At 37.5% G+C, this 22,956-nt stretch overlaps 1 pseudogene; it reads right to left on the bottom strand.

Moving 5' to 3' along the window:
* Nucleotides 1-4,197: 4,197 nt before the first annotated feature.
* Nucleotides 4,198-15,512, bottom strand: LOC114282962 (extra-large guanine nucleotide-binding protein 1-like; annotated as a pseudogene).
* Between the last annotated feature and the right edge of the window lie 7,444 nt (nucleotides 15,513-22,956).

Genomic DNA, 22,956 nt, shown 5'->3' with positions numbered 1-22,956 from the left:
TTGTTAGTTGGGAAAATGTTGGATTTGTCGACTAAATTTTTGGTCGCTAAATATATCATTATTGTGACTAATCCATTTAGTCGCTAAAACACTTTAGTCGTGAAAAGTAACATATTCCCGACCAAACATGTTAATCGCCAATTGTCACATTCTACGACCAAACATGTTAGTCGCCAAAAGTCACAATCCACGACCAACAGAGTAGTTGCTAAAAGTCACAATCCACGACCAACATATTAGTCGCTAAAAGTCACAATCCACGACCAACAGATTAGTCGCCAAAAGTCGTATTCCACAGCCAAACATGTTAGTCGCCAAAAGTAATGTTTGCGCGACTAAAAGTTCAATCGGCAATAGACCTATTCGCGATCAAAATCTTTGGTTGCCAAAATTAACAATTTTACCGACTAATTATTTAGTCACCAAATGTACCTTTTTGCCTACCAACATTTTGGTCGGTAAAACCATAATTTGGTTGCCAACATCCAACAAAATAAACCTGTAATTGAAGACAAATATTCCATCCAATCCATTCAATATAATCTATAATTAAAAAATATCATTCATATCAACAAAGTATCTGAATCATGAATATTCAATGAAATACATAAATCATCCAATCCTGAACCTGTTTAATAAAAGTCAGCAACTATTATAATTTTTCATCCACAAGTAATTCCAAAGTAAATATTCCTTCAATTAAAATTCCGATCCATATCCTAACTTACATAAAAATTTAAAACATAACTAGTAGTCTACCCAAATATTTTCCATGCGAATCTATCAAAAAAATATAACTAGTAGTCTACCCAAATATTTTCTATGTACACTCATTTAAAAATATAACTAGTAGTCTATCCAAAAATATAACTACTAGTCTATCGAAATATTTTCCATACACATATATCTAAAAATATATAATCCTTCCAAATACTTATAGAGCCAATTAGTCCTGTACAATTTAGTTTCGTGCACGAGTTCATTCATCTGTACCAAAGAAAAAGAAAAAGAATGTCAAGAACTGAGCAATCATGAAATCTTGTTTGTCTAAAATGTGGTAAAACACTTAAAATTTTACTTTCAAACTGGAGGGATGGAGCTCCTCCCGAAAAGACCACATAGATAGAATTTGAGAATTAGTCACTAAAAAACTAAATCTTTGTTTGGATGCTTTTAGAATTGTATATGATTATTCAGAACTTGCAAACATGTTGCCTGCCATACCACACTATTACTTGACATCAAACTATCATGTTTACATTGTGTAAGAATCTCAAAAACATCAGATGCAATTATTTTTGCAAGAAGAAAATTCTATCGTTACTGAATACAAAAAAGGCATTCCCCTACCATTTCATGCAAGTTAATTTTGTGATAAAGAAAACAAACATTTTAGAATGAGACCTCTAACTTCTCGAGAAGTCTACCCACCAATACTAAGGCCATAAATCTTTCTGTTACACCATACGCATTTGACCCACCATTTAAATAAGCTTAGACTTCTTTTATTTTTGACAAAAGCATGGATGTTGGCATTAACTAGTCAGAAACACTTACAAGGAAAAGGCCACCAATTTTCTCACTTAAGTGCCCCCAGAGTCAATTAATTAGCATAAGAGCCCATGCTTACCTACAATTTTTCAGAGTTTGCACGGACAGTATGAATTTAAACACTCCATGGACCTCCAACATCTATAAAAAAACAATTTAGTCAATTGCAATTTATACGATACACAATATTTAAATTTTCTTTAAAATTTTCCAAACAAAAGTAATTGAACTTATTTTATAAAAATTAATATTACTAGAAAGGTTTATTAACTTATTAAAAAATAAGAAGAGTGACAATGTTACTTTTTTCTTTAGTTTGTCCAACCTTTTTTACAAATATCTACTCATCACAACATTTGGTTCTCTTAGGCTACTCTGACTCTAGCAGATTGGATGAAACACCTGAAGTTCTCGCAAAAATATTTAGTTCTTGTAATCCAATGTTACACGCACAATATTAATTCACTTCGTCATCTATTTATTTTTGCCTTTTTTATCACATTTTTTGGTCTAAATATCTAATCGTGTGTCCTACTGAGACGCCGGTTGCTCTCACAAGTTTGTTTAATCTAGGCCGAGGTGACCGTTATGATCTCGGGAGTGTTTCGAGGCTATTTCCAATTTCTGGCCCCAAATGGCCTGTTTTTGCCTTTTTTTTTATCACATTTTTTGGTCTAAATATCTAACTGTGCGTCCTATCGATGCACAGCTTGTTCTCACAAGTTCGTTTAATTTAGGCCAAGGTGACCGTTATGATCTTGGGATTGTTTTGAGGTTGTTTCCAATATTTCGCCCCAAACGACCCATTTTTGCCTTTTTTATCACATTTTTTGGTCTAAATATCTAACTGCATCAACACGCCGCTTGCTCTCACAAGTTTCTTGATCTTTTTTTTTTATTCTTGGACATCTCCATAGATAGCTCAATTTATTTTATTTGTTTATTTCTTTCCTATCCAAACTGTATGGAAAAGAGATATTAAGAATAGTGGGATAAGGAGAACTGCATGCAACATTTATAACTTTTATTTGAAATGAAAGCCATCAATTACATAAAAGTATTAACATGCTTAAAAATTTAATTAGATCAACTAATCCACAACCTAGAAGCTAATTAGAAACCATTAATAACAATGAAACACAAAAGGCATTAATCAAGTTAAATAGAAGCTAAATCGTTTCACTTTTCCTTTCCTTTTTCTACTTACATATAGAAGATAATCACCTGTTTTCTAGGACGAAGTTAATCCACTCCACAAGCATCGAGTACGGATTCCATGTAAGTCATCTTCCCATTAAACTACAAGAGGTTATTAAGAACCAACGAGTAAATGAAAGGTCATTTGTAAATAATTAGTAAACAACTATTAGAATTGATCTTACATTTGTTTTGGTTAGGATGCTTTGATCTCGAATAAGGTCTTTCATGTACCTCATTACACAAAATCCACATCCCACGAGTGTCGGTTGTTGTGGGCACTACATGCAAATAATGTGATTTTTATTAGAAAGCTACATATAACAATTATACTCAAGATGAATCATCATCATTACCTCAACAACTTTCCAAGTTGGCTTTCTATTCATCCTTTTAGTTGTTCCATTAATCCAAAGATTACTTTATAAAGAGAACAAAGATTAGTACATTGTCATTAGAATAGCTCTATTGCAAAGAAATGTACAAAAGCAATAAACTTACGTGTTTATTACAATTTTCAAACTTGAGTCGATTTGACCATGACAAAATGAATCAAGATAGTACACTATCATCAACGATAGATCAATGACTACTAATACCCAATGGTACCTAAAATTGAACAAATCGTAAGTATGTGAGCTCAACAAGTAATTATTTTTCAAACACATGAAATAAATAGCACTAAGAAAATTACCCAATATTATATGGACCAAATAGTAGTGGCTACTTCTTCTCCATGCCATATCCATGTGAAGTAACTTTGATCAATGCCATTAACAAATAGATGATTTCTAATCTCTTGAACATGTTGGCTTCTCAAGTTCCCACATACACTACATGGACATCGTATGGATTGAAGAACACTTACCTATAAACTAATATATTGCACATTGATGTTATGTTTTATCTATTCACTTAATGTTTGTTGTCTACTAGGATGTGTTTGGATGCCTCAATACTGGTGTGAATGCACCCATTTCACTATCTATGGCATTCAAAGTGAACATTTGTTACTTCAAACAGAGCTATTACAAAACTCAGGGGATCATCCCACTTTCTGAAATGATTCTATTCTAGGCAATAGATTTTTAAATAACAAAACTATAAAATAAAATAAAAAACTAACATTTAATAGGTTCATTTTTGTCTGCATAGACAAGATTACTAATACCATTTATATTTGTTATTCATTGGTTACATCCCCATGGTGCTATAAAGAATACTGGATGTACAAGGCTAATTATAAAGGACACTAAAAGTCTAAAAAACTGAAAAATAATAATTAAAAAAGTATGAAAGCAATTGAACTAGCTAGTTCAATATGGCATAACCATTTACCAAAAAGGATCAAAGCAATTTAACAGGATCTGTATTTTGTATTTTATTACAACCCAAATAAATTAGTTATAAACAAATGAAAATAAAGCTAACAAAATATTAAGATCTGGATTAAATTGCTTCCAAATTACTCGATACCATAACTTTGAGAAACCAATCAGAGAATGCTTTTAACCTTGGGCAGATGGAATACATAGTTTTGCCATCATTCACATCACTATTCCTGTTGTTAACCAGAGAATATTTTGAGACATATAATATTCGGATAAGACATATAAAAATTGTCAGTAATATAAGAGAATAACCATATCTATGTAATAATACATTGCCACCTGAGGAACTAGGTTCATCAGAAAACTAATTTTTCCTTGCTTCATTCAAACTTTCATCCTCAAAACGCTCACGGTCCTCAAGGAGTATACCAAGGTAGCCATACACATTGCTTTGGATTAGTAATTTGATATTCTCACGTTCATTTTTTGAGAAAGGGACATCTTTATAAAGGATCTTGGCCTATTACAAGAATTTATATTAATAAATACACTAATTTTGGGGGGCTTTGCCAACACCAGACACTTGCTAATGAATACCGCGTATTCCCAGTGAAAGAGAGCCGTCTTCGTGGGGTCTCAACAATCCCGGTGGCGATGTCCAAAGTGTTGGACCAATAAAAGACATAATTTAAAAGATCATGTCAATTCAGTGTAGAACCAATGCCAACATGACTTCATTAAAATTAAAGAAAATGGAAACAAATTTTAAACAGTATGGCCATATAAAATATATAAACAAGCATCATTGTCATCCACTTGTAATTAATGTCCAACGATAATAAATTAGTAAGTATAATCACACATCCTGTAGGATGACAAATATCATATTGCTGATCAAAAAAGAGGGAAAAAATGACTCATATCAATAACAATATTTATGCACAAGTGGTTATGGTTAAAATGCAAAGCGATTTATGTATGTTTAATCATTATAGAATTCATTAATAAATGAGTTTTTACTAATTAAATTAACTAATTTGTCAAATTTATTCTTTAGGGCAAAAATGCATCATTGGAAAGAAGTTATAAATAATTGAAATATAAATTAAAAAACTAAGAATTAAAATATCTTTTATTCTATGTATAAATAAATAACAAAATAAGTAAGGAACAAAATGGAGAAAACAAGAAACTTGTATAACCACATTAGGAAAGTACCTGCTTAAATATAGTACTCGTCCCAAACCGACTGTATCCAATTAAAAGAAGTTTTTGAAGGGTTCTCTGCTCAGTGTAGTCAGGCGTAGCTCGGCTAACCAGATTATTCACTTGTTCTCCACAAGGATTTGCAGACTTGGAAAGAACAGGAAGGGATAGTACAGCACAAACCAACTTTGTACTAGCCTGAAAGGTAACTAAGTTTAACTAAAAAAAAATAGTAGCAGTGATTTAGACCCCCTCAAACTTCAACTCCCACCACCCCCACACACACGTGGCGGGTGGTGATTGGAGGAAAAGAAACAAAAAAAAGAAAAAAAAGAAGAAAAAGTGACCAATCAAAAAAGAAAGGGGGTCAAAGGAGGTGGGGGGAAAGGGGGTCCCAATCTTTATTCAAAAAATAGTGCTCCTCTTTCCTATTTTTGGTGTGGTTAGAAAGATGCAGAAGTATATGGACATCGATGCACACCTTACCCCAGATACACCCTCTTGTATTTTTCTGTCCCTCTTCCTAGTATGAACCATCATCGTTCACCCAAAAGTGTGGGTTTCCAGCACATTGGACCCCTGCCAGCTACAATGTTCAGCACAGTAATATTAGATTTATACATATGGATTAGTTTCAATCTCATCCGTAGTTAGACATATGAACCTGTAACATCCGTAGCTCTACTTTTGTCCCGACCATTTATAAAAATTTGTGTGTTTCCATTGCTAGCATCTGCCTTGATGGGACCCCCAACATTCAGATGGGAGCTAATAATTTTGTAAGGCTTTTATCTTTCCTGTTAAAATTAGCAGAAGTTCAGAACCATTAAGTTCCATGACAATGCAACAAATGAATAACAATAGTACCAACATAAAATGTCTCAAGGATATTGCATTCACCTTTCTTTTATCATACCAATCATGTCCTGGTTTCAGCTTCTTTGGTGGGTTTGGGCAACTTTGCATTATAGCCAGCTCCTTCTTTGGTGGGTTTCAGCTCCTCCTGGTTTCAGCTTCTTTGGTGGCAATTGATTAACTTCACAAAAATTTTCAGCCTTCAATATTTGTTGAATTTTCAAGTCATTGAGTAGTCTTTTGAGCATGCGAGAACAGTTCCTGAAGTTCCCTCTCTTTGACTCATCAATAGGATATCCAATGCATGTAACACACTTTCTTCCTTTCGGCATAGACCCCATTGCTCTGAGCACACAATTACTACAATACTTAGCATCACAAAAAATGTAGGCTTCCTTTTTAGTGAACTTGTTTCCTTTCAAGCATCGATAGCATGTTCCCTTCCTTGCCTTAACCTCAGGTTCTCTTTTTGCTTGGAAAATTTCAGGTTCAGAACGACTTGATTCCTCATCAAAATCTCCCTCATCTAATTCAATATCACGAAAAGTTACAACCGGAGTCCATCTTACATTATAAGTAGGTGCATTGTTGCAATCCTCAATCCTAAGAGAAGAAACCCGAGAAGACGGATGATCCAAGTGTTAGGGAAAACATATGATTCCCCACAAGTAAATCAATCAATGAGAATAAAAACTAATGCGGAAAAATTAAATCAAAAGCAACACAAAAATTTTTATGTGGTTCCCTCAATGTGAGGTACGTCCACGGGATTGAAATCCAATTCCACTATCAACCAAAAAGATTCCAAACGATTACAAACGAGACACGACTGGTCTCACAAAACCACCCTTAGGTGAATTCCAAATAATCACAAATAGACAAGAGGAAAGATCTTACCAAATAGACGAATAAAAATCTTCCGAAACAGAGTTGTAGAAGATCCAAAATAACAACCCAAATCAACACCTTCTGTGCGCTGAAGTTGTCAAAGCCCTTAAACAATGCTTGAAAACAACCCACTGAATTGAATTTATATCAAACAAATTGTTGCTACACAAAGCAAAGTCCACCGAATTGATTATCAAGTGCTATCTCACTGAATCAATTAGTTGTTGCGGCTACACTCATGCATCAAAGGAACATAACACTATATATACATATATTAAATCTTGGACTTGTTTTATCAATACCCTAGTTGTTACCAAACTGAATTGGTTCTCCACAAATTAAATATAATATATATAAAATATATTAGACCCAAACCAAAACAAATTAAAATACTTTTAACAAACCAATTGGGTTCCAAACTCCACTAAGGAGGTATACCCAACAATTGTGAAGCCCCTGAAAATTATATTCTCTTTAAAAACCCTTATGTTTGAATTATTTCCTTAATGCCCCTCTGTTTCTTGAATTATTTCGAATCTTGTCGGTTAGCATTTTTTTTTCTTTTATCGAAACAGGAATATCCTAGCCGAAACAGGAATTTCCTTAATGCCCCTCACTTCTTTTATTAATTTCAAGAATTGCTCCAAAACTAGTACATGTACTTTTATACTATAGGTACCATCAATCAATTAGAGATCTATACATATATATACTTTGGGAAATGTGTCCATAGTACCTTAATTGAATAAAAAAATGCCCCATCTCCTTTCCCAATGGCCGGCCACCCTAGGAGATTGTGAGGGGCCTATTTTCAAGAAATTGCAATTATGATATTCTAGAAATCCTAGCACCTAGTACCCCTAAACCTAGGGTTTTGTTCTCAACACTAGTTTCACTCCAACTAGAGACCAACTAGATGTTATCTAATCCCATGATTAAGTTCCCTAATCACTCCCTATCCCATTAGACTCCAAGTAAATCCAAACTTTTCCATCCAATTCCAACTAGTGGGCCTTTATGTCTTTTTACACCAAAATTGCCTATAAATACCACCACCCCGTAGCATGGCATACACAAACAACACACACCCACACACTTTCGGCCTAGAGGAGAGAAAGGAGAGCAAGAGAGAAGTCTTGAGAGGGAGAGGAAGGAAGAGGAGAGCACTCTTGTTCAAGCCTAGCAAGTAAGCCACAACACAACCTTCTCTTTCATTTTCCTTTTTCAAATACATGCTCTTAAGGGTTCTAAACATTGTTTTCAGATGTGTTATTAATGATTTCCTTGTGTTAAAAATGATAAGAGTTGAGCCATGATTCTACCTCTCTTGTAGTTTCCCTCATTTCGGTACAAATATCTTTTTCATACCAATCTCTCAAACTTTCCAAAGACACACCTTCAAGCAAATTTTCTGAGTTTAATATATGTTAGTTAGCATGTTTTCATCACAAAAGAAACGAAAATTTTCCCTTAATGGATCTCTTTTCTCACTAATGTTTTTGTTTTGGGTATTGTGCCTTAGAATTTGTTTTCGCAGCCAACTTTCAAAATTTCTAGAAAAATGTAGAAAATTATTCTGGACCTCTATTTTATATCAAAATCTTCCTTAAGGAGTTAGCTTTCAAATAAAATTGGTTTCATTGAAAAACAGTGAGCGGTTTGTAAGAGAATCAAACTTCGTAACGTTCGACGAATCTGGACAGCGCTGAAGTGTTTTCTAAATAACTTAAAATTTAGAAAAGCTATCCCATTTCCGAAATATGTTCTGGAAACTAGATTAAATTCTCTATGAACCATAGGAAGGCCAAGTCTAGTGAAAAAATCTAAAATAGTCCTTTCATTCTAATCCTTACGTGATATTGAATCTGGAAATTCTGTTGTGCATGGGTGTTTTATGCTCTTGTGTTCATGAAAATGCTTATTAGTTTATGATCATGTCTTGGCATGATATTATATGTGTTATGGTTATGTTCTTTATCTTCTTCATCTTAATGATGCATGCTTATGTGGATATTATTATCTTGTTAAGTTGGTCTAACCTTGATTTAAAACATTTAACCTTACGAAAAACGTAATTGGGATGATATTGGGTTTTCGCTCACTTGAGTAATGAAAAGATGATAATGTGTGATATATAGATTGTTGGGAGGTGTTCTCTATTTGGAAGTTAAAGTCTTGCGCAAGTGATTTTCGGAGCCCTTGAACGGAGCGGTTGTATTCGGACCCTAGGTGGTTTGGTGTGAGGAGGGATTTGGGCAAGGCCCTATTTTACCGTCACTTTTGAGGCCCTGCGGTTGGCGCTACGCGGTACATAACCGTTGGTAGGCATCCGAGGTAAGGTTTGCAACAAAGCAGCAAAAGAGGGGGCATACCGAATAATCTGCGTCCGATTCTTGTGGTTGGGAGGATGAAGTCTCTTTGGGGGATTTCTAGTTTACTAACATCTAACTTGTAACCCTTTATTTATTTAGTTGAGTATCATGCTTTACTACTTGATGTTATACTTGTGATTGTGTTTTGGACTGGGAAAAAGGGACGGGGTGTGTGTGTGTTTACTGGGCATTCAAAGCTCACGACGTATCATGCTAGGTGCCGAAGAGGAGCGTATAACTGGAGACGACGAGCCTGAAACCTTCGAAGACTTTTAGCTATCTTAGAAAAGTTAGAATTTTCCCTTTTGATATTTTGTAAGGCTCGTGTGAAGATTAAATTTTCTTTCGGGATGTTATGTTATGAAACAAGCTTTTGAAATTAAGGATATTCGTGGTTGTTATGTACTTATATTCTAATACTTATATGTATGAACCTTATCGTTGCTTATGAGACCTTGTGTCAATACCTTTTAAGATCTGTCAAAATGGTAGTTTGCTGCCTAAGAAAGCTGGACTTAGAAGGGAGGCTAATTTGACTACTCCAGCGATCCGGGATCTTACTTGGTTATTGACCATAGGACTCATTAGTGACTCTCCCTTGACTGCAACCAATAGTGTAGATTCGGGGTGTCATAACAATTCTCTCCCTACCGACTTAGGTGAAGACATCAACCATACTCGCCAAAATTTGACACTTCAAATGTTTGTCCCTCGATAAAGTCTTTGTCACCTTATCTGAAATATTATCATCTGTGTGAACATTTTCGAGTTGTAACAATTTTTGAATCTAACATATCACGAATCCAATGGTATCTCACATCAATGTGTTTCGATCTCGAATGAAAAGTAGAATTTTTACTTAAATGAATAGCACTTTGATTATCACAATAAAGCATATACCTTTTTTGTTTCAAACCCAACTCATACAAAAATTTCTTCAACCATAACTCTTCTTTGCAAGCTTCCGTAATGGCAATAAAGTCAGCTTCGGTAGTTAAGAGAGCAACACATTTTTGTAATTTAGATTTCCATGCCACAGCCCCCCTGCAAATGTCATCAAATACCCTGAAGTAGATTTCCTAGAATCAACATCACCAGCCATGTCAGAATCTATGAACCCATCAAGCATCGGCTTACCATCTCCAAAACACAAACACACCTTTGAAGTCCCTCAAAGATATCTTAGAATCCATTTTACCGCTGCCCAATGTTCTTTACCTGGATTAGAGAGAAACTGACTCACCACACTAACGGCGTGAGCAATATCTGACCTTGTTCAAACCATGGCGTACATCAAAGAACCAACTGCTGAAGAATAAGCAATTTTCAACATCTCTTCTTTGTTTTTCTCACTTGTAGGACATTGATTCGAACTAAGCTTAAAGTGACCCGTAAGTGGACGACCAACCGACTTTGCTTTATCCATGTTGAACCTCTCAAGAACTTTCTCAATGTAGTTTTCTTGAGACGACCAAATCAGCCCCTCTTTGCGATCACGAACAATTTTCATACCAAGTATTTGCTTTGCCGGTCCCAAATCTTTCATAGCAAAAGACTTGCTCAACTCCTATTTTAACCTGTTAATCATGGTAGAATCTTGACCCATAATTAACATGTCATCAACATAAAGCAAAAGAATAATACATTTGCCATTCGAAAAAAATTTCACAAACACACAATGGTCCGAAGTGGTTTTAGAAAAACCATTATTCATCATGAAAGAGTCAAATTTTTTGTACAATTGCCGCGGGGCTTGCTTGAGACCATACAACATTTTCTTCAATTTGCAAACAAATTTCTCTTTCCTTTTTTCCACAAAACCTTCTGATTGCTCCATATAAATTTCTTCTTCAAGATCACTGCGAAGAAATGCGGCCTTCACATCAAGTTGTTCAACTTCAAGGTTCATACTTGCAGCCATGCCAAATACAACCCGAATAGAAGACATCTTCACAACCGGTGAGAAAATCTCATCAAAGTCAATACATTTCTTTTGCCCAAAGCCTTTCACAACAAGATGTGCTTTGTACCTCAGATTCTTACCATCATTCTTCAATTTGAAAACCCACTTATTTTTTAGAATTTTCCTCCCCTTAGGCAACTTCACTAAATCATAAGCGTGGTTTTTAGACAAGGAATTCAATTCCTCTTCCATGGCCTTTTTCCAATCATCTTTTTTTGTATGCTCAATTGCTTCTTAGTAGCTCTCGGGCTCCCCTTGATCGGATATCAATACAAATTCATTGGGAGGATACTTTCTTGAAGGTTGCTGGTCCCTTGTACATTTCCTCAATTCAAGTTGTGGTGGCAGTTCTTGAGTCTGATGCTCTTCCTCAATTTCTGACTCAACTTCATTAGGATTGGCATCATCCTCCACATCTTCAATAGGTGGCTGCACATCTCTCCCATTTTCATCATGAACTGAAGATTAAGGAGATGGATCCATGTCAATGAGATCACTAGATTTTGGCTCTAGTTGATCACCTTCGCCAAAGTCTTCAATTGTTTGGTCTTCAAGAAACACAACATCACGACTTCAAATGACTTTCTTGTCGATTGGATCCCACAATTTATACTCGAATTCATCACGCCCACAGCCAAGAAAAATACATTGTCTTGACTTACTATCAAGCTTGGACCTCTCATCCTTTGGAATGTGAACAAAGGCTTGACAACCAAACACTCTCAAGTGCTCATAAGATACATCTTTGCCGGTCCAAACTCTTTCAGGAACATCACCATTCAAAGGATAGGAATGAGAGAAATTGATCACGCCAACCGCTGTCTTCATTGCCTCACCCCAAAAGGATCTTGGCAATTTAGCTTGTGAAAGCAAACACCTTGTTCTTTCCACAATGGTGCGGTTCATCTTCTCGGTAACGCCATTTTGTTGAGGAGTCTTCTTAACTGTCTTTTGGTGCCGAATACCTTGGCTATGACAATACTCATCAAATGGCCCAATGTATTCACCACCATTGTCTGATCGGATGCACTTTAATTTCTGCCCTATTTCTCTTTTAACCATGGTCTGAAAATAATTAAATACTTCTAGAACTTGATTTTTAGTTTTTAGTATAAAAGCCCAAACTTTCCTTGAATAATCATCAATGAAAGTAACAAAATAAAGTGCACCACTTTGTGTTCTAACTTTCAAAGGACCATAAACATTCGAATGAATCAACTCCAAAATATTTTCTTTTCTAGAAGCAACATTTTTATGAAAAAAAACTCTATGTTGTTTACCCGCCAAACAGTGAACACAAGTTTTAAGATGTGTACCTTTCAAACCGGGCAGAAGCTCTTTTTTGAACAAAACTTGTAGCCCCTTTTCACTTATATGGCCAAGCCACTTGTACCACAATTCGGTAAAAGTATCATCTTCAAGTGCATTGATAATACCTTTACAAATTTTTCCTTGCATCGAATAAAGTGTATGAGTCTTCTTGCACTTAGCCACCACCAAAGAACCCTTTGTGAGCTTCCATATTCCATTACCAAATTTGTTGTTGAAGCCTTCATCATCTAGCTTCCCGGTAGAGATCAAATTGAGGCGAATGTCGGGAACATGCCTCACATCTTTAAGCAACAACTTGCAGCCCAAATTTGTTTCCAAGCAAACATCACCCATGCCAATAATCTTGGACAAACCTTCATTACCCATTCGAACAGAACCATAATCTCCTTTGGTATAGGTAGTGAAGAAATCAACTCGAGAAGTCACATGAAAAGAAGCACCAGAATCAATCACCCAATTACTCTCTTGACCCACAAAATTGATACAATCATCTTCACAAACGACCATGAGATCACCATTGGTAGTAACTACTGTTGTGTCTTCTTGGTTTTTATCCGCACTTTTGTCACACATTTTCTCCTTGTTCTTGAGCTTTCGGCATTCTCGTTTCATGTGCCATTTCTCATGACAATAATAACACTCAATGTCTTTTTTTTGAAAAAAAAAACCATCTCTTGATTTGTCATGACTTTGATCACGACAATGAGGAGTCTTACTCCTCCCCCTTGTTTTGCTTTGTCTTCTCACAACAAATGCTTCCGAATGAGAGGAACCCACTGATTTTCTTCTAATTTCTTCATTCAACAAGCTATTGGTGACTTGGCTCATTATGACAACTCCATCGGGTGCCGAATTACTAACTGTCACAACCAAAGTCTCCTAACTTTTGGGCAAAGAACTAAGTAGCATCAAAGCCTGCAACTCATCATCAAAAACAATTTTCATATAAGCAAGTTGGTTAACAATACTCTTTATTTCATTCAGATGTTCCTGAATAGGGCTGTCCTCTTTATATTTTAAATTAACCAACTTGCGAATCAGAAAAATTTTATTTGTGGTTGATTTCCTATCATAAAGGCCTTCTAATTTTTTCCATAAATCATGTGCCAAAGTTTCTGTAACAACATGATGAAACACACTGTCATCAATCCATTGATGGATAACACCAAAGGCTTTTCAATTAAGCCTCTTTCATTCATCATCTTGCATACCCTCAAGTTTGCCACAATCACCCTCAATGGGTTCATACAAATCTTTACAAAATAATAGGTCCTCCATTTTAGTTTTCCAAGTTACCCAATTACTTCCATTGAAGCTAGACATACGACCCACATTCCCTTCCATTGATTTACACAAATAATTAAACCCAAATAAACCGTAAGCTTTGATACCAGTTGTTAGGGAAAATATATGATTCCCCACAAGTAAATCAATCAATGAGAATAAAAACTAATGCGGAAAAATTAAATTAAAAGCAACATAAGAATTTTTACGTGGTTCCTTCAATATGAGGTACGTCCACGGGATCGAAATCTAATTCCACTATCAACCCAAAAGATTCCAAACGATTACAAACGAGACACGAATGGTCTCACAAAACCACCCTTAGGTGAATTCAAAATAATCACAAATAAACAAGAGGAAAGACCTCACCAAATAGACAAACAAAAATCTTCCGAAACAGAGTTGTAGAAGATCCAAAATAACAACCCAAATCAACACCTTCTGTGCGTTGAAGTTGTCAAATCCCTTAAACAGTGCTTGATAACAACCCACTGAATTGAATTTATATCAAGCAAATTGTTGCTACACAAAGCAAAGTCCACCAAATTGATTACCCAAGTGCTATCTCACCGAATCAATTAGCTGCTGCTGCTACACTCACGCATCGGAGGAACATAACACCATATATATATATATATATATTAAATCTTGGGCTTGTTTTTATCAAAACCCTAGTTGTTACCAAACTGAATTGGGTCTCCACAAATTAGATATAATATATATAAAATATATTATACCCAAACCAAACCAAATTAAAATTCTTTTAACAAACCAATTGGGTTCCAAACTCCACTAAGGAGGTATATCCAACACCAAGCTCAACGTTGACTCGCTTGAAACCCAATCTAGCTGGTTGGAATCATTAAGATCTAAACTATCCTTGCAATCATTTGAAACCCTCTGTGAAGTTGAGCTTCCCGATAACTCCTTTCTTTTATCAAAACTATCCCAAAATTCCAATGTCCCTGAGCTTCCTGCAGTGCCTAATATCTCATGTGAATGTTCATGACTATCGGATGAAGAGCCTAGTGCTAGCCCAGTCAAACTTTGAATCACATCAGAAAACTCTCCAGAGCCGTCATCCCTATTTTGGAAATCTAAAGTACCCGAGCTACTTAATTCACCTGACATGGAAAAATCGCCATTATTTGCAACTCCCTCCTCAAATACAATCACAAAAGTTGGAGAAACAATTGTTTTACATCCTACAACTAATTCTTCTGAATCATCACCCTCGCTATTTCCTCGCTCAAAGGCTATCACAAATGTCGGAGAAATAGTGGATTCAGAACTTAGTTTTAACTCTTTTGAAAACATTTTAGTAATATCAGGTGCAGATATTAGTTAGACAACCAACAACAATGACAACTTGTCGGAGAACAGGACTTGGGTAACCACTGTAGCCATCGGAATAATCCCTATTTTGATAGGAACAGCTTGGGAAATGTCATGGGTAATAGGTGGGCCATGGTACTCCATGGCAAATGAGTATTCTGCTCCATCACCACCTAAATTCACCCCTTTTGGCGACATTTCAATTACCTTTCTATATTACTCAAAGTTTGGTTTCTAGGTATATAGACAAAACAACCACCCTAATGAAACAGAGTAAATCATTTCAAGAAAAGCTCTAGCTTTACAATTTTACCATCAAAAGAAATCTAAACAAGAAAAAACAAGAACTAATCAAATTGCATTCCAAGTATAAAAATAAAAATAAAAATAAATAAAAAACCCCAATCCTGGTTTGTGTTACAGACTACAGAGCAGTGAACTGAGAAAATTGAAGGGAATGATGGGAAATTGAGAGAGAAGAGAAAGTGAGATTTGAATTTCTTACTAGGGATGCCTCCAAACACCATAATTTATCAAAGATTTATGTACCCACAAATTTTTTTTAAAAATGCAAATAACAGATCAGATTTCACCATTAACATTATTTTTCCAGTCCAGAAGATGGCTCTTATATTTAATTAAGTAAACAAACAAATTCTAAATACATCTACATAATTCAAGAAAACTTAGATGATAATAATAATTTTTAATGCATTTTCATCATCCAAAAAACATAGGAACAGTAGAAATTTGAGTCGGCTTTCTTACCTTAGGGAAAACAAAGAGAACGAAAAAAAACAGAACATGAACACAAACATTGAGAGAGGGAGGGACAGACAGACAGAAAATGAGTAAGAGAGGGAAAGAGGATTTATACCTCAATTTGTTTTTAGGGAGAGTTGAAGGATTTATACCTCAAATTGTATTCAGAATTTCTACAAGTAGGCCCAAAACATGAGGCACACTAGCAACAGAATTCCCAAACCCAGGAATTGGGGCCAAAATACCCACTAATCAGACACTAGCAACAAATTCCCAAACCTAGGAATTGGGGCCAAAATACTCACTAATCATTAATGATGCCATTTTGGTATCAACATGACAAGACTAACAAAACAATCTGAAAACCCTACATACACTGATTGATTTTACAAATGGGTTGATTTTAACAAAAAAATGAAGAAATGTTTACCAGGCAGTGTTGACCTTGCCGAAGATGAGGGCTTGATTTGGACAGTTGTAACGACGATGGTTGAAAAAGTGAGACAGAGAGAGATAGACAGAGAGAGACAGAAGCTTGAAAAAATATACCTAGATAACGGTGGCGAGGCAAAGACGGACGGTGGAGCTGACAGTGGAGAGGTGAGGATGGCGGACGGCAGCGTTAATGGTGAAGAGGCAAGATGAGTGGCGCGACTGAGAGGGTGGGACCGATTAGGCATGTTTTTGTGAAATATTATAAGGATTTGAATTTGTTTTCCCCTATAACAGTGTTGGTTGGCTATTTGGACTCTCTATATTTAACAAGCAAAACGACGTCGTTTTGAAATCTATGACTAAATTGTAATAGTCGCTAAAAGATTTTAATCTCCCTCCTAGTGTTTCACTTTCCCGCCTAAATTTTTGGTGACCAATATTTCAAATTAGTCGTGAAAAATCACTTTTTAGCGACTAAATTACTTTAGTCAATAAAAGTATGAACTTTTGCCTATCAATTTTTTTCTTAGTAGCCAAATGTGATTTTTTTGCGACCAAAATATTTTTGGTCAGCAAAAGTGGTCAGTAAATGTGTTATTTATTGTAGTGCCCCCACATGAATGTAATTTGATGACAACGGAAATGCAAAAATATGCAAAATTTGTCGAAAGAGTATAAATTGAAAATATCTTGCATAAGGATAGGTAGCTTTCGGCCTTGAACCTTCCCTAGTCATAACGTATCGAACTTACTAGCTAACCAATGGACACGATGCCTTAAATTATTCAGCCATTTGTGTAAGCCAAAACAATAGATTTCACACAAAATATCTTCTGACACATCATGGTTCTCACGATTGTGTTCATTTTGGCCTTGAACGCTCCTAGTTGTTCATGAATGCTTTCTAGAGAATTTAGCCTCTTCATTCTCATAGAATCGGCCCCAGTTCGACACTCATATAGGTGATTCTTATTGTGAGTATTTTCTTATACACGTCTTGATTTTTATACCTAAATCAAGATATAAGTAATTATTAAAAGCAAAACTTATCCTTAAACCCCTGCATTTAACACATGTTGCAGATATCACTCTCACCATAGGAATGGGTAGGGAAATTTTTAATCCCTTGGTGATTTCTAGCAAGCCACACATAACATAGTTGTCCCTTTGAACTTAGTTCTTAGGATCTCCAGTCATTTAAGTAGGTGTACGAGCACGAAATAATTCTTCTCGTATGATCATGTTGATCAAGTTTGCGCTCCTCCAAATGTCATCGCTTTACTTCTTGAAAACACAAACGTGAGCTAGCCGGCGGGTATGTGCCAGAAACCCTTTTGATGCCTAAGGCAGTAAATAGATAATAGACAAAAGCTCTATGTATTTGAGAGTCAAAATTGAGATATCTGTACATAGGTCCTGTTATGAGCTTTTATAGACTCTACCTGGCACAATCCTACTAGGATTCCAACTCTCCTTATAAGAGTCCTCCTAGGAATCACACACCCTAAAAGATAATGCTTATCCCTTAACACCCTTAACTGTTTTAGCCAAGTCAAATGATTTTACCTCGGTAGTATGACAACAACCGAGCTACCCTCAGCCCTCAGAAGGACTCAGCTTGGTGCGTCCACAAGCGACGCTTAGCTCGGTCACCATTCAAATATACCACGGATCGGAGTGTATGGACCAAGCTATTTGCAGCCATCTCTTTGACGGAGGTAAATGCCACCATACTTAGACCGAGCTAACAGAGCTAGGTCCAATTGCAAAGTCCTTTTTCTTGCGGCCCAGAGCTCGGTCCATTGCAATGACTGGACCTAGTTCGGCCCTAAGTACACATAAAAAACCCCCCTCTCAATTGCCCCTTAATCCCATCTGCAACGCATGATTTAGGATTACTTGCTTCTAGCCGATCTTAAGGTCCAAAACTGACCGAGCTAAAGTGAGTACTCTCACCGAGCTTATGTTTTACCGGGCTACCGGTTTGCCCAGTTAAGAAAACGTCTTGTCAGTTGCTCGACACGCCTTTCCGCTTCAAGTACATCTGAATCGTTACTTATTCTCATGGACACGTGGCTGGCCTCTACTGGTTATGTACAACTGTCATAGCCGTCTCCGTACTTCAAGATTTTTGAACTGTCCCGCCCATTTCCTTTGTTTTATACAAAAAACCTTTTCTTGAATCAAACATACCACTGTTCATCTCCGTCCCTTGCCGTCTGAGTCTCCCTCACAGTTCCTACAAAGCTTTGCATTTTCGTCGACAACCTTTCAATCTCGACCTTCGTCCCTTTATTTCGAGGCTGTAAGTAACTCAATCTTTTCCCCTTCTTTTGTTTTTGCTCTATGAATATGTATAATATAAGAAAACATACACATGTTTTTCAAAACAAACTCCTATAGTTTTCACATAAATGAGTAAGAACCACTTAAACCCCAAAAACCACACCATAGGTCCTCAATCGCACTCTAACTGGATTCACCAACTATCTGCATTGTGATGCTTTTGATCCAAAATAATGCTACGACCGTGATAGGAACTTGTTTGCCTTAGGTGCGTATTGGACCGAACTAGAAGCCTCACCTAAAGACCGAGCTAAAACTTCCCTTGCGTCACAACTGAACTAAAAACCATCCTATCAATGATCGAGCCAAAAACTTGGAACCTCTTCTTGAGTCATAACTGAACTATGAACGAGCTGCACCCCATTGAACCGTACTAGGTTTTACTTTTATTTACCAATTTTTTTTAGCCCGGCTCAATGATCTGGGCATAACACTTTTTATCTCCACTTTGCAGACTTTGATTAGGTTGGCCAGGCACACCTTTGCACGCTCAACCGAGATATTCAACATCATCTCACTACGGCGATAGGCTACCGTGCTAACTTATAAACATATTTAGTTAAATGGGTAAATACCGGTTCTTAGTAAACTTCCCTGGGGCCATCGCCGAATTTCCAAGGACTACAACATTCCTGATGACGTCCATCTTTCACTCGCTGAACTAGAAACGACGCCCTGGGGAAAACCGGGCTTTGTTCCCTTTACCGTAATATCCATTGTTGAAGCTGGTCTTCGATTTCCCGTTCAGCCACTCCTTTGTGAATTCCTTAGGCAAACAGGACTCTGCCCCACTCAGCTCTTCACAAACTCATATAGAATAATAAATGGCATCACCGAGCTAAACAGCCGGCTTGGCCTCAACCTCGATTTAGCCGAGCTATTTCATCAATACTCACTTGGCCAAAATGAAGACGACTGGATATATTATTTAAGAATAAGAAGATGTCGAGAGAAAATAATTAAAAATACACCGAACAAAGATGTGAACGACGATGACTTTTTCTGGGTTTCTGGTAGTTTTGAAGACCAGGAAGCCCAGATACTGGGATACGGTATTAACTGGAATAAAGGAATAGCCGGTATGAATACCTCGGCTTAGTTTGTCCATTTTTTGCTCTATGTTATTTATAAGTTTTACACCGTGCTAACCGTTGCCTTTTTCTTTATGCAAACTTGAACCAGTTAAAGTCACAGTACCAATACCCCAACTTAGACGCTCTCCGCACCGCGCTTCGATACCGTGATCGAGGTTGGGCCGAGCTACTTAACTTCGAATCGACATACAGATACAGTGGTAGAAAGAAGACCAGGGTGACCAACTTCCTTCTCGAACCATCACTAGAACCAGATCCAACCCTTCCCCAAATCAACCTCATCCCTTTAACCGAAGAACAAGAGATGACAAAGCGTCGAGCTGTTCGAGCCCTGATCACTGAAATAACAACTCCAGCCATCGGGGATCAAACTGAGACATCACAAGTCGGTCAAACACACGAGGTTGTAGTGGCCCTTCCAACAGCCCGGGCCTCGTCATCCCGGCCAGATAAGCACACTCGTACTTCTTCGACCGAGCCACAACACCTTGTTGATGAAGATAATACTGTGCTCCCTCGAACTGTGCTGCCAAGCCCAAAACCCGCACGTTCTGACCGGGCTAGTCCTTCCGAGTGGGCACCAAAAATAACTTATAAGAACTGAGCCATATCAAACACTGACTCCGTGGTTGCAGACAAGGACCATACTCTTGCCTTTAACCTTGCCAAGAGTGTGTGTCTGCCAGTCGACATGGAGCACCATGATCATCTGACCGAGCTTAAGGCCATCTGTTCGGCAACTAAGTCGATGGTGCTGGTAAGTGCTCTATTTGTTTTGTTTTCCAACTCACAACTGTTTGCTCGGTTTTAATCATACTTGTCATCTCTCCTTTTGCAGGCCATGCAGAAGAACCACGTTGCTCATAAGCGTGTGCTAGAATTGCGCAAAACAGCGCGGCTGGCTGTGGCAGATGCCAATGCCAAAATGACCGAGCTAAACGAAGTGAAGCAAAAAACGACCGAGCTAGAATCTGACAATGCTCGACTTATCGAGCTAGTCAACGCGGTGGAAGCGAATAAGCAGAAAGCTCTGGCCGCACTAAAAGACTGCAATCTGCGAGAACTGGCCAAGCTTGAAAAGAAAAAAGATGCCGAGATCGCTGAACTGAAAAAGAGCGCGGACGATGTTGAAGACCGCGGCTACAAAGAAGGGGAGGCCACCTACATCCTGCAATGTGAAGCTGCTAAGGACATATTTTTCAAATACGGATGGAAAGCAACTGTGTCAAAGCTCGGTTATGGCCAAGGAACCGAGGTCTTTCAAAACCCTCATTCCCACTTCATTCCGAGTTATATGGCAGACTACGCCAATGCCATTCAACAAAAATTTCTTCAAGTAGGGGAGGAAGAAGAGGCATCCCCAGAGCCCAACAACACCCCAGCTGCTACCAATGATCCCGGTCTCCAAATTGCTCAGTCAACTTGGGTGGAGCCCCCGGTGCCCAGTATGGTTGAAGATGTGACCGACCTACCTGCTGGAACCGGGCTACCGAGTGGTGAAGCTCGAGTTGACCTGGATACAGATCTGGATGATCTATTGCCTGATCTTGTATTTTCTTCTTTTGATACTAATTTCTGAAAGCATTTGTAACCGGGATGAAGCCCCACCTCTTGTAATGCAGTTTTTAAACTTAAATGAAATCCACTGTTTTGCCTGTCTTTTTGTTCGGTTTACTCCATACTTACATTTATTTTTCAACTTTTAATTGTATAAGAGCTCGACTCTTTGCTTGGTTTCTATGTTTTAACTTTTCAGACCGCGGTATCCATCTCGGTTCAATGAACCCAGTAATTTCTTACTTCTTCAGCCCAGATCTTTATTTCGGCTGAAGAGAGCTAAGTGTTGGTTAATCCTGCCAACCCTTCTTCAACCCAGATCCTTATCTCGGCTGAAGAGAGCTAAGTGTTGGTAATTCCTGCCAACCTTCTTCAGCCTAGAACCTGATCTCGGCTGAAGAGAGCTAAATGTTGGTTATTCCAGCCAACCTTTCTTTAGCCCAGATCCTTATCACGGCTGAAGAGAGCTAAGTGTTGGTAATTCCTGCCAACCTTTTTCAGCCTAGATCCTGATCTCGGCTGAAGAGAGCTTAATGTTGGTTATTCCTGCCAACCTTTTCAGCCTAGATCCTGATCTCGGCTGAAGAGAGCTAAATGTTGGTTATTCCAGCCAACCTTTTCAGCCTAGATCATGATCTTGGCTGAAGAGAGCTAAATGTTGGTTATTTCGGCTAACTTTCTTCAGTCTAGATCCTGATCTTGGCTGAAGAGAACTACATGTTTGGTTATTCCTGCCAAACTTCCTGATTATTTCTTGCTAAGAATGACTGAAAACAATTTTTACAGTAGAAAGAATTGTGCTAAAAACTACTTCTTCTATTTGAAAGAGGGAAGATTACAAGTATGCTAAAAAAGAGGCTAAAAAAAAAAAAAAAAAAAACTTGAGATTAATGGTATTCCATGGTCGGGGAATAGCCTTGATGTCTCCATCTTCCAAGTGATATGCCCATTTTCCTGCTAAACCGACCACTCTGTAAGGTCCTTCCCAGTTACGCCCTAGCTTGCCGTCTCCTGGTACCAAAGTGTTGCCCATTACTTTACGTAATACCCAATCCCCAATTTTGAATTGCTTGGGATGCACTGTTTTGTTATATTTTCTGGATAACTCCTGCTGGTATGAGGCAATGTGAATTAGGGCACTTTCCCTTCTCTCTTCTGCAAGGTCGAGTTCCAAGGCTGTGGCTTCTTTATTCAAGTCTGGGTCAAAATTTTCACTTCTAATAGTGGGGAGGCTTACTTCTAATGGGATTACAGCCTCCATGCCATAGGCCAAGGAAAATGGTGTTTCTCCAGTTGACCGCCGAGATGTGGTACGGTAAGCCCATAAAATATGAGGAAGTTCTTCAATCCACTTTCCCTTTGCTTTCTCCAACCTTTTCTTCAAACCATCCAAGACGACTTTGTTTGATGCTTCTGTTTAGCCATTCGCTTGAGGGTATGCTGGTGTG

Source organism: Camellia sinensis, chromosome 6 (genome assembly GCF_055761805.1).
Source record: "Camellia sinensis isolate YWXY chromosome 6, ASM5576180v1, whole genome shotgun sequence".
Classification (NCBI taxonomy): domain Eukaryota; kingdom Viridiplantae; phylum Streptophyta; class Magnoliopsida; order Ericales; family Theaceae; genus Camellia; species Camellia sinensis.
This window is presented reverse-complemented; position numbering and strand designations above follow the sequence as displayed.